We start from the raw sequence: 11692 nt of genomic DNA on the forward strand, positions 1-11692 counted from the left end.
TAGTAGTATATTACTATATTGATTTTAACTATAGATTTAATATTAATATATTATTTAATAAATTAAATATATATATATAAATTAAATATATATATATTAAATTAAAATTAAGTTAAATTAAATTTAAATATATAAATAAATTTAAAAATACAGTGTAAACAATTAAGTGGGTTTAGGGAGGCGGTGACCAATCAGCGCCTTCCTCTCCTCAGAGGCAGCGACCAATCAGCACCTTCCTGTCCCTCGGAGACAGCCGAGCGGGGCTGAGCCCGCGGGAGGCTTTCCCGCCAGACGGCACCGGCCAATCAGCGAGCGTCTCCTCGGCCCCCCCCCAGCGTGAGGGGAGAACGGGACGGGGGAGACAAAATGGCGGCGGGTTAAAAAAGCCCAATTTGTTCCCGCTTAAATATTAATTCAGTAAATTACAAATAAATAGATTTTTAAAGCTTTTTTGGGGGCGCAAATCAGCACAGATCCGGGACCCCCAGCTCTGGACACGTTCAATAAAGCGAATTCAGCCCTAAAACCCCCTCAAAAAGCAACAAAATGCCCCTCCCAACTCTAAATACAATAATTTACACACTTATTTCAACAACTATTTAAATTATTTTAACAATTAATAATTTAAACAATTAAGCGGCTTTAGGAGCCTCAGAACCGCCCAAAATGCTCAAAAAAAACCTCATAAAACCTCAAAAAGCCCCGTTTAAATATAATAACTTAAATTAATAAGCGGTTAAAAGAAAAAACCGCATTTGGACTCGCAGTCCTGGGAAACAGCCCCAAATCTCCCCCGGGCTTTAAATACTAATCTAGTGTATAAATTCTTATCTATAAGTAGATTCAAAAAGCTTTAAAGTCGCAAATCGGCCCCTCCAACTTTAAACGCGTTAAATAAACCTTTTAAAAAGCCGATTTAGACCCAAACGGCCCCAAATGGCTCCTCACAGCTCTAAGTAATTAAAACAACTCAGCGTCCTCAGGAGCCTCGAACCGCCCGAACCCAGCTCAGCGAAATAAAACCCCAAAAAGCCCCTTCAAACATAACACTTTAAATAAATAAGGGCTCTAAAAAAACCCGATTTGGACTCAAAATCCCGGGGAAAAGCCCCAAATCTCCCCGAGCTTTAAACTTTAATTCTCCCGATAAACCCTCAATAAACAGATTTTAAAGGCGCCTTTTGGCACAAATCGGCACCCAAAAAATACGCTAAAAAAACTTTTAAAAGCCGAATTCGACCCAAACCAGCCCCGATTGCTGAGAAAAGCCCCGAACCAGCTCCTCCCGGTTTCAACACAACGATTTAAACCGTTAAAGCGGCTCCGGTGGCCTTAATCGCCCCCCGCCCCCCCCATCACAAACCCGCGGCTTTAAAACCCCAATTTCGATCAAAACCCCGAGATACACCCCAGCCCGCCGGTCACTCATTAACCCGCCGAGCCCCAATTAACACCTGCACGATAATTACCGCCCTAACCCGCCCCGTTAACTGATTCCGGCCGCCGTTCCTGCCGCTCCCGGGTTTCCCGCCGCGGGGGCGGGGGGGGGGTCGGCCGGTTCGTTAGCGCTCAGGAGCTCCCGCAGCCGCTGCCGCCTCCACGTTTCCAGTCTTGCGCGCGCTCTGCACCGCCCCCTTTATCACCTCCTTGTCCCGCCCAGTCCCGCCCCCCGCCCGCCCTCCGGCCAATGGGCGAGCCTCCCCCCTCAGCCGCGCTGCCCAATCAGCGCTTCGTTGCTGTGGGCGAACGTCGGCGGGAAAACGGCGACCAATCAGCGCCTTTTCTACCTCAGGGGCGCTAGCGAATCAGCGCCTGGTACTGCGAACGTCAATCAGTGCCTTCCTCCCCTCAGCGACAGGATGACCAATCAGTGCCTTTCTCCCACCCTCACGGGGAATGCCACGTGGGGATGAGCCAATGGGCGACTTCCGCGGCTGATACCTCAGCCAATCAGCGAGCGCCTCCTCCCTCCCTCGGTATAAAATAGCGAACGCGAACAGAAGGGGAAGACAAGATGGCGGAAGAGGAGACGTTATGGCGGCATGTGGCGGCGATTGAGGACGAAGGAGGACAGTTGGGGCTAGGCGGAAAACCGGTGGCAGCAGCAGGGATCGGGGGACGTAGGGGGCGGAAAAGCGGCGGCTCCTGCAGCAGCAGCAGCGATCGGGGGATGTAGGGGGGGCGGAAAGCGGCGGCTGCTCCGGCCGCGGCAGCAGCAGCGATCGGGGGATGTGGGGGGGGCGGAAAGCGACGGCTCCTGCGGCCGCGGCGGCAGCAGCGATCGGGGGATGTGGGGGGGCGGAAAGCGGCGGCTGCTCCGGCCGCGGCAGCAGCGGCGATCGGGGGATGTGGGGGGCGGAAAGCGGCGGCTGCTCCGGCCGCGGCAGCAGCGGCGATCGGGGGATGTGGGGGGCGGAAAGCGGCGGCTGCTCCGGACGCGGCAGCAGCGGCGATCGGGGGATGTGGGGGGGCGGAAAGCGGCGGCTGCTCCGGCCGCGGCAGCAGCGGCGATCGGGGGATGTGGGGGGGGCGGAAAGCGGCGGCTGCTCCGGCCGCGGCAGCAGCGGCGATCGGGGGATGTGGGGGGGCGGAAAGCGGCGGCTGCTCCGGCCGCGGCAGCAGCGACGATCGGGGGATGTGGGGGGCGGAAAGCGGCGGCTACTCCGGCCGCGGCAGCAGCAGCGATCGGGGGATGTGGGGGGCGGAAAGCGGCGGCTGCTCCGTTCGCGGCCAGGACGTGGCTTCAAGGGCACCGGGGGAGCGAGACCGCGCGCTGTAGGGCCGGGGGCTCCAGGGGTCCCGCAGCGGCGGCCGTGGGGCGGGATGGGGCGGCTGTGGTGATAACCTGTGGGGCACTTCAGTGGCTGCCAAGGGGCTCTTCAGAGGCGAGTCTGGAGCTCTTACGGGGCACGAACAGCGCTGCTATAGCGGTACCTGTGGGGCAGCCATGGAGTTACTTTGGGGTCACCTATTGGGGGGGGGCGGGGGGCCGCGCGCAGCTGAGTGCGGCCCCACCCACCGGGGTGGGGTCAGTGCTGAGGGGCGGGGACTGTGAAGAAACGCCCATTGGGAGGCCTGCTTGAGGAAAGTGGGCAGGGGGTGCAGCCTCCGTTTGCCACGCCCCCATAGGAGGAGCCTCTTGGGGAAGGGAGAGGGACACGCCCGAGGGGGGCGTGGCTTAGGAAAGGAGGGGTGGAGCCGAGATAAGGGTGGGCTCTGTACAGCACGTGCTCTGAGGGGGTGTGGGTTAGCAGGGGCTGAGTTTGGGGGTGGAGCTGTGGGCGGGGCTTCGATGCACCGTGCTGCTGGGGGGTGGGCGCGATGAAAGGGGAGGGGTCTGTAAGGGACACCCGCCTCGGGGAGGGCACAGACCGGCAGGGGCGGAGCTTGGACAGGGTGGAGTTGGGGGTGTGGCTTTATCAGGCCACGCCCTTGGAGGGAGAGGCCGGACTGGATAGCACACTGAAAAATTAAAATTAACTGTTGTTAACCACATCGAGTTTGCTGTCTTTTTATTTTAACTCAGAGGTAATTAATAGCCGTCATGTTTTTGCACAACCCCAAAAAAGCTGTGCTTAAATTCAGACTGTTTTCTAATTTTATTTTACATCAAAATATCTTTTACTGTTCTGTTGGCAATCATTACTGCCTGGGAACTCTTTACTGCCTTTATTTATAAACAGCCACTATTTAGTGGTTCCTTTTAACTTCTCTTTAAAAAAAAAAAAAAAAAGTAACGTTTTGACTCCGTTTGGTTCTGAGCTTTGTTGCCTCCAATCTCATGGCTCTGTTATAATTTAAATACGAAACACTCCCGATTACTTTCCACTGCTGTTTAACATCTAAAGCTTCCTTATTTTGTTTCCTATGCAGTCATTCGTGCCTGCAGTTTATTTCATAACGGTTGTTTAAATGTAGCTACCAATGACTCCACATTAGTTTTCTGCCTTTATCATTTAAAAGGAATTCCAAACAATGTGCTTTTTAAACCAGGATTCAGATTGGGAATAACCGCTGCCTAGTTCACCAAGTAATAGCTGAAATTAAATTTAGTTATTGCTCACGCCTAAATAATTTCATTTATTTACACTTTAACATTTTCATCATTACATTACTACCAGGCAGATTAACTAGCACACATTATTTTTTATTATAGATATAAACTAGAGGTTTTTTATCTACAGGTATTACTTCCAATTAGTGCTCCAGTATTTATATTCCACTCTTTTAAATTTTACTACATAAATTGGGGATAATTACTGTCTGCAGAGTCTTGAGTAACAGCTAGAGTAGATGAGAGGCATTATTTACTCCCAAAGACTCTTCTGGTTACTCTTATTTAAGTTTTAATTCTAAATGTCTTACAGTAAGTAAGCAGTTACAATAATAAAACACAAGGACCCTGGAATTTCCAGGAAAACCCACCGCAGCGCCTCGACGTGTCCAGAGACTGTCGGTGCCGGCTCCGCCAGCAACGCATCCAACGAACCCCACGGTGCTGCCGAGGCTGCGGCAGCGCATGGAACCGACCGGAGCGCGGGGAGGAGACTCAGCCCAGCAGGTACCGCACGCAACGTGAAACACCGGGCAGCGCAACTTCATCTCAAAGGAGGAACACGCACACGGAGCGCAAGGGATGTTATTCTGCGCGGGACACGCGCTGTCCTTAGCAGCTGCGCAGCAACACTGTCTCTGAGTTGCGCGTCCATCCAGCCGTCTGCCCACCCTGACGCGCTCACCCGCAGACGTACCCGGCTGGACACACACACGTGTACTGGGGAACTCGCACCAGCGCTACGTTCTGGGGAGGAGCGAAGGACAAGGCAGCAATAAATCCTGCAAGAATCCGCCTCTAATATACTGTAGATCAACAATGACAGTTGTAAGTCACAGAGACTCCTCATTTTCTCTCTGACTCTCACAACAGTAATAAGTAAGTCCCGAAGGACGGAAAACACCAGGATCGGCTGGGAACGACAACAAAGGTAGGTCAAAGAAGGTAAATGGGGGCTCTCAGGGGCCCCAAAAGACAAGCTCAGCTGTCCTGAGAGGAGCAGCTGGGAATCAGAGGAGTTCTGAGGGGATTGCGGTGGGGGGCTGTCCTGGTTTTGTTAAAAAACAAGTTTCTCTTTTAGTGAATTTGCCTGTCAGCTAAAGCTTCACATTAGCTGCATTTTCCTGGAGAATCAGATACCTGTTTTGGTAAACAGAGCAATGGAATGCTAACTTGTTGCTAAGGACAGATTCACATCTTGCAAGAGGGGCAACAAGAAACAGGTGACCAAGAAACTGACCAACGGTGTATAACATCCCATTCACGTGAATACTTCATATAAAAGTGGGAGATCACGAGGATCTTGTCCTCTTGGCCCCTTTTCGTCCCTTCTGCTTATGGTGACATTAGGAGAGGACCTTGCTAGTCGTCCCTGCGAACTGAGGCCTAGTGAGAAACTGAATCCAGCTCCGGTTGTCTGCAGAGTCCAGTCCAGGACTTCGGGTGCCGGCTCTGCAGGTGCTGAGACATTAAAGATTGGTTTTGTATATTTTGTATGATTTTCTCTATTCTTATTAGTAGCATTAGTAAAACATTGTTAATTTTTCCAACGCTCTTCTCTCTGTCCTTCTTTCCCTCCCGATCGCCTGTCCTGAGTGGGAAAGGGGAGAGGGAGAGGCAAAAGGGGGAAGTGGGGGGGAGAGGGGGTTAACAATACGTCTGCCAGGATTTTACTGTCACTCCGCAATCCAAACCCTCGACAGGGGCCAACAGATGGGCGGTCCTGAGAGGAGACAAGAGGGAAAAATGAGGCCTCTGGGATGTGTCAAGAGCAAATGGGCAAGTTTTGAGGGGAATTTAATGGGGCAAAGGTCAAACAGGCACCGTGATGCCACCAAAGAGCCTGCAGGGACCCAAAGGCAGGCAGGGTAATCGCAGAGGAACTGGAAAGAAATGGGTTTCTGAGGGAACCAGGGGGCGAGTAAGCTTGTGAGGGGTCCAGAGGCAAAGGGATGTGTCCTGAGGGGAACAAATCGGAAGGTTCTTACCTCTGAGAAGTTGTCCTTGACTTCGGTTCCACCAGCAGCCGTCCTGTGGTCCCGGCACAGCCTGGGGATCCCTGACCCGCACCACCACAACCTTTAACAGGACATTGGGCCGTTCTAGAACCTGAATGACAAACAGTGAGTATTTCTCTAGGACGGCTTTGATGTGGGATTGTTCTGTTTATCCTGCAGGGGATGGGGAGTAATTTCTGCTCCCCACAGTACCACTGAACACCCCGCCCATGAATCTTCAGGCATTTTGGGGCTGTAAGCCCCCACCTCTCGCTGGCCTGCTCCTCCAGTAACATCATGGTCACGCCCTGAGTCCCCCCATTTATTCACTCCAAAAAAAAAAGGTAGAAAAGGAAAACAGCCCCAGCTGCCAGCTCATTACTTTAAAATGCCATTTACCTATCTACATACCAGAGCCCCCAAAAACGGGGAGGCAGCGCCACGAACAGCCGCAGCCACGTCCCACAGGCGAGCAGCCGCACCCCGGCACGCTGGGGACAGAGGACGGTGCCGCGAGTCCTGCTCCCCCGACCTGGGCTGGGGGCTCTGCTGAGCATGGGGCGGTCACAGCTCCCCCTCTGAAACACAGGAATTCCACAGCAGAGTTCCGCCCTGGGGCGGCCGGCTGCAGCGCCGCGCTTTGCCCGCAGCCTTTCCTTCCTCGTCCACTTTATACAACGGCCTCTGCTCATCACATCTCATCGAGGCTGCTCTACTCGCATCATCAGCGGGCGGTTCCCCAGTCTCTTTCCTGCCAGCTAAAATACCCCCCAACGGGCTCTTTTTCACAACGACGCTCCTACGCCGTCCTCCCGTTACGCGTCACGCAGAACGACGCGGCTCATCTTGGAACAAAGACAGGCAATAACTAGCAACGCTTACAGCACCGCTCCACGCATAATACTAAAGCCTACCCACGACATACCGCCCTCACAAGCTGTGCTCCAACTTGATCCCACCCTCTCCAAAACAAAACAATTCCGCTACGCAGCTCCAATCTATCCAACACTCAGCACCGCAATCAGGACACTCTGCAACGCAGGCGGCTTCACAACGCTCACGCCCCTTGCGCGTTAAAGCCGCGGCAGCTTCTGCTGTAGTTATTGCCGTTCCAGTGCATAGTCAAAAACCAAGGCTAAGCCGCGTTCTTTACTTCATTTCATGAGCTTACTTATAACCCTTTAGTTTCTCGCTGACCACGCATCTGTGAATTCTTAGTTAAATACAAACCAAGCTCTCAGCTTCTAAACAACGTGTTACTTAACCTTCCGTCTCCCTCTTGTCGTGCAGAAGGATCCGAAAGGCGAAAAACGCCCCCTCGCCGTGCAGGCGGTCAGAAAGCCTTTCCCGCACGTCAACCGGTTAAGGAGGGGCTACATCTTCTATAACTTCAGCGCAGCATACGTTAACTTGGCAGCTTCTCTTCAAAAGCGAGAAAACAGGGACAGGCGTCTGAAAAAACAAGGCAGAGAACAAAGCAGCTGGGAACATCGTGTCACTTACACGTGCACGTACCACCACCCCCCAAAACGGGGGGGGGCTCCCCTAGGAAAACAAAGCGGGGGCAGCGCCCCAAACAGCCGCAGCCCCCGGCCCACAGCCCGGCAGCTGCCCCCCGGCACGGCAATGCTGCTGGCCAGCCTGAGAAGGGACCCGTTCGTGCCGGCCAACATCGATACCCCCCCTTTTCCAGGCACTTTGGAGAACTCTATTGGCCAGAGTTGCCCTGCTACATTTCCCTCGTCCAGTTGCTCTTGTCTGTACCCTGTATCCAGTACTAAGGTGGTTTTCTAGACACGTTTCACATTGCCGGGTCACTCGTTCGCAAAGAGTTTATAAATTCGCCCTTACCTTTTCGCCTAATCTCGACAGAGCGCATCAGCTCCTCACGCCGCGAGGCACCGCTGCCCTCCCGTCGCCGGTGACAGCTTCTTTGGACCCTAATTCTAATTCGGCTAGAAATCTCCTATTCATTTCTTAGCCTCTTTGTTACAGTTTCCTGATCAGTGTTTCCCTTCCGAGGCCCTCTGCAACGCGTGGCGGCGGCTTTTCTAGCAACAGCACAGCTCCCAGCAACTGGAGCATCATGTTCAATCCGCCTTCCTTGTGCTGTGAATAAACTTGATTCTTCTCAAATGGCTTCAAGGGCACGCACCATGCGAAAAACCTGCTTAGGATCCGTGCAAATATTAATCTTCTTCTCTTTGCGTAATTCTAAAGCTCGCGTGAGAGCAATTTCTTCAGCTTTCTGGGCAGAAGTCCCTGCAGGCAAAGGTTTCGCTTCCCTTACCCGCTGGGCAGCCGTCACCGCACGCCCGGCTTCGCGTACCCCTGGCTTTACGCAAAGCCGCTCCCGTCAGCGACCCAGGAGCCTTCGGCATCCTCCAGCGGCCGGTCCCTTCCAGCCGCTTCTGCTGTTGCCAAGCACTCGTGGGCCACCGACCGCAAGACGGATCCGCTGAGGAAAGAAGCCGCACCGACAGCGTTAGCAGTAGCAATATTTACACCATTAAACGTTCTAAGGAGGCACCGAGGGAGGGATGTTGTTTGCACACAAACGGGGACCTGACCCCCGTCGGGGGGACGGACACTGACACGCAGAGACCTGACTGCGAACCCCGCGGGTCAAACAGCGGCTCTGCCCCCCGGCAGCTTCTCCGCAAAGGCGAGAAGAGAAAGCAGGGACAGGCATCTGAAAAAACAAGGCAGAGAACAGAGCAGCGGGGGGGACAGAGGAAAAGAGGCCGGAAGAGCACCGAGGAACAGGGCAGAGGAAGAAACAAATCGGCGCGGCGGAGACGGGGCAAAAAAGCCCGGCACGGCCAACGGGACAGAGAGGAACGCGGCCACGGGCGGGGAGCGGGACACGGGGACGCAGCGAGAAGCCACGGGACGCGGGGAGATACCAAAAAGGCGGCAAAAAAGACTCTTTAACGCTGCTCTGAAAGCGTTACACGGCAGGCAATTTCAATACAGCGCGCCGCACGCTCAGAGGATCGCCCCGTCATCGAGCGTGCACGTGACTCACGCTCCTTGGTATTTATGACATACACCTATTGCACGTTCATTTGCTGCTAGCGCTTAGTTAATGCCTTAAACAGAAGCGCTTTCCATAACGCCACCCTCCGCTGGCAGTCCATCGTCGGTACGCCAGAGTGTCCGTCAAGGGTCTCCAGTGGTCCCCGGTGCCCCCCCGCCCCGGTGTCGGCTTCTCGACCTCATCTCTTGAGCACGCCCACTGCCATTTGGTGCTGCTACTCCAGTAGCTCCTTCTCCAGTCAGTGGAACGTTCCCTCTTCCCAGCCTGCGAGCCAAGGACATCCCGCTTTGCCCCACCTCCAGTCCCTACAGAGCTAGTTTTGCTCCGTTAGGTTTCTGTTACGTTAGGCCTAGTCTTGCTACCTCATGCCGAGCGCTTTCTAAAAGACTTTTGCTCCTCCTATCAACGGGAAGCAAGAGGGAGAGCAACGGGCAAAACCGATGGCAGAGCCAGAGAGACCGCGGGGAGCACAGGGGGCTGCAGGAGGAAAGAGAGGAACGAGGAGCCCCGCGGAGAGACGGAGGGCAGGGAAAAAACAACAAAACGAGAGAAAAACGGGGCGGGGGGCAGCACGAAGGCTCAGAACAGGAACGAGGACGGGAACAGCGCCGTACAGAATGAAGAAAGCCAGCAACGCGGAGCACGAGAAAGGCACAGAGAGACAAGGCGGAGGGAGGGAGGAAGGAAAGACAGGAAGGTCGGGGGACAGAGCAGCACGTACAGACGCAGAGAGGAAGAGAGCAGCGGGGGCGGCAGAGCGGCGGGGGCCACAACGGGCCAGAGAAAGCGTGGGGAAAAAGGAGACGGAGGGGCAGGGAGGCACCAGGACACACAAACCGGGGACGAGGCCCCGAGGGCCAGGGACTCACAGCGGCTCTCGCTTTCCGTGGCTGCCAGGAGGCTTCTAACAGCTCAGACGCTCCTGTCTCCTCCTCTCCTCCCTCGGGGCGCTCGGCCGTCCTCAGCCTAGGAGAACACGGTGGGGTGTCAGGGCTCCCACGAGACGAGGCTTCGGGGACACGCAGCCTCGCCGGCTCGCTCGCCACGCAGCCGTCCCGCTCCAGGATACGCGCACGGACCCTGCCGCGCGCGTTGCCGGCCTGGCCCGCCGCACGCCACGCAGAGGGACCCTTCGCCCTCCGCAGAGAGGGGCTCTCTCTCTTGCCCGCCGCAGGAAGCAGACGTCGGGCCCACGGCCCCGCGTTGCTTCCTCTTTACCTCTCCCCAACCTCTCCGGCTCCAGCCGCGCCAGCACCCGTCCACGGACGAGACGCGCTCCCCCGTCCCTTTGCCCTCTGCGCTGCGAGACGAGCCTCGCCTGCCCGAGGCGGGCGCAGCCCACGGCATCCCCGGGGGGGCAGCGAACGGCCACATCCTCAGCGTGGCCTCTGGGAGCGGGAAAGAAGAAGCAGCGGCCGTTACCACCGTAGCTCAACCCTGCCTGAGCCTGCTCCTTGCGCACGGGCCACCGGAGAGGTGCCGAGGGCCGGCTTGCCAAAAAAAACGAGGATTGGGATTAACCCTCCCAAGGGGCCCCCAGGTCTACCTCCCAGGGCGGGGGCCCCCAGGTCTACCTCCCAGGGCGGGGGCCCCACATCTACTGCTCCTCCTTGGTGAGGGCCCCTTATGAGACGGCAGCTCTGGCGCAAACGCACAGAGAAGCTGCTGCAAGACTTAAAACCTTCAAGATGCTGGGAAGAAGTGCCAGTCCCTTAGACTGGATGGGCAGAGAGCAGAGCTGCTGTCGCAGCCCAGAACTACACCATAAAACACAACTGACCGGAAACGTTCAAGATGCAAGAACCGTGCACCCTTTCGGCTGTCGATACAAGAAAACCAGCACCCGATTGGTGCTACCCCGATCGGCACCGGCTTGCCAGACCCCGGGATGGCGCTTGAAATGGCTTTCGTGACCCTGGAGCGCAACGGTAGCCCACGATCGTCTGACAGGCGCGAGGCGCGCTTCCCGAACTACGCGACAACAGACGCGGGCTGGAGCTGCCCTGCCCAGCGCACGCTGGCGTGGCGCTGTAAAGTTCCCTGACCCCGTTTATCTGCCCAAAGGGGACTGCTCCTGGACTGCCCTTTTCTGCCTGAGAACTTTAAACCCTCCCTGCAGTTCCCAGCCCCTTCCCAGCCCTCGTGCCTCCACTTAACTTTTAGAGGGACAAGGGACCAGATCCATCTTCAACAGAGGAAAACGCCACGTGGGCTAACGGGGATCTTCCTGCAGCTCTCACTTTCTCCATCATCACCTACAATAAGGAAAGCAAGGACATGCCTACGATTAGGCACCCGAATAATATTTATCGGTAGCAGTCTACGAGTCATTGCTCGCCTTGGCTGAGCTCCGGGAGGTACGTTTGAACGATCTACCGGGGGCCGCTGCACGCTGCAAAGGTCCTGGAAACAAAACACTCTTCTAGGAGAGGAGATTATATTAACAGCTATTAATACAACAATGCAAACCAAAACACAACACTCCATCTTCATCGTAGTCAGGAATTACTGGAAAATGCAAAGCACCCGGAACTGAATCAGCCAATGAAATATAACGACAAACAACCTTTCTACTACAGCTGCTACTGAACCTTTGCCGCG

The 11692-nt window shown here is 55.3% G+C and overlaps 1 long non-coding RNA gene across 3 annotated transcripts; it reads right to left on the minus strand.

The window, feature by feature from the left end:
• Nucleotides 1-5199: 5199 nt before the first annotated feature.
• Nucleotides 5200-11338, minus strand: LOC308052695. Of its 3 annotated transcripts, none has more exons than XR_013923575.1 (6): nt 11249-11338; nt 9961-10057; nt 7903-8509; nt 6463-7503; nt 6043-6163; nt 5200-5515 (listed from the first exon to the last, which is right to left on the minus strand). It is a non-coding gene; the product is annotated as an uncharacterized lncRNA (long non-coding RNA). The 3 variants fall into 3 exon arrangements; XR_013923576.1 differs by lacking the exon at nt 11249-11338 and having other exon boundaries at nt 6463-6629; nt 7317-7503; nt 9961-10250; XR_013923577.1 differs by lacking the exon at nt 11249-11338 and having other exon boundaries at nt 9961-10250.
• Nucleotides 11339-11692: the final 354 nt, after the last annotated feature.

This window comes from Nesoenas mayeri (assembly GCF_963082525.1).
Source record: "Nesoenas mayeri genome assembly, chromosome: 1".
Classification (NCBI taxonomy): Eukaryota; Metazoa; Chordata; class Aves; order Columbiformes; family Columbidae; genus Nesoenas; species Nesoenas mayeri.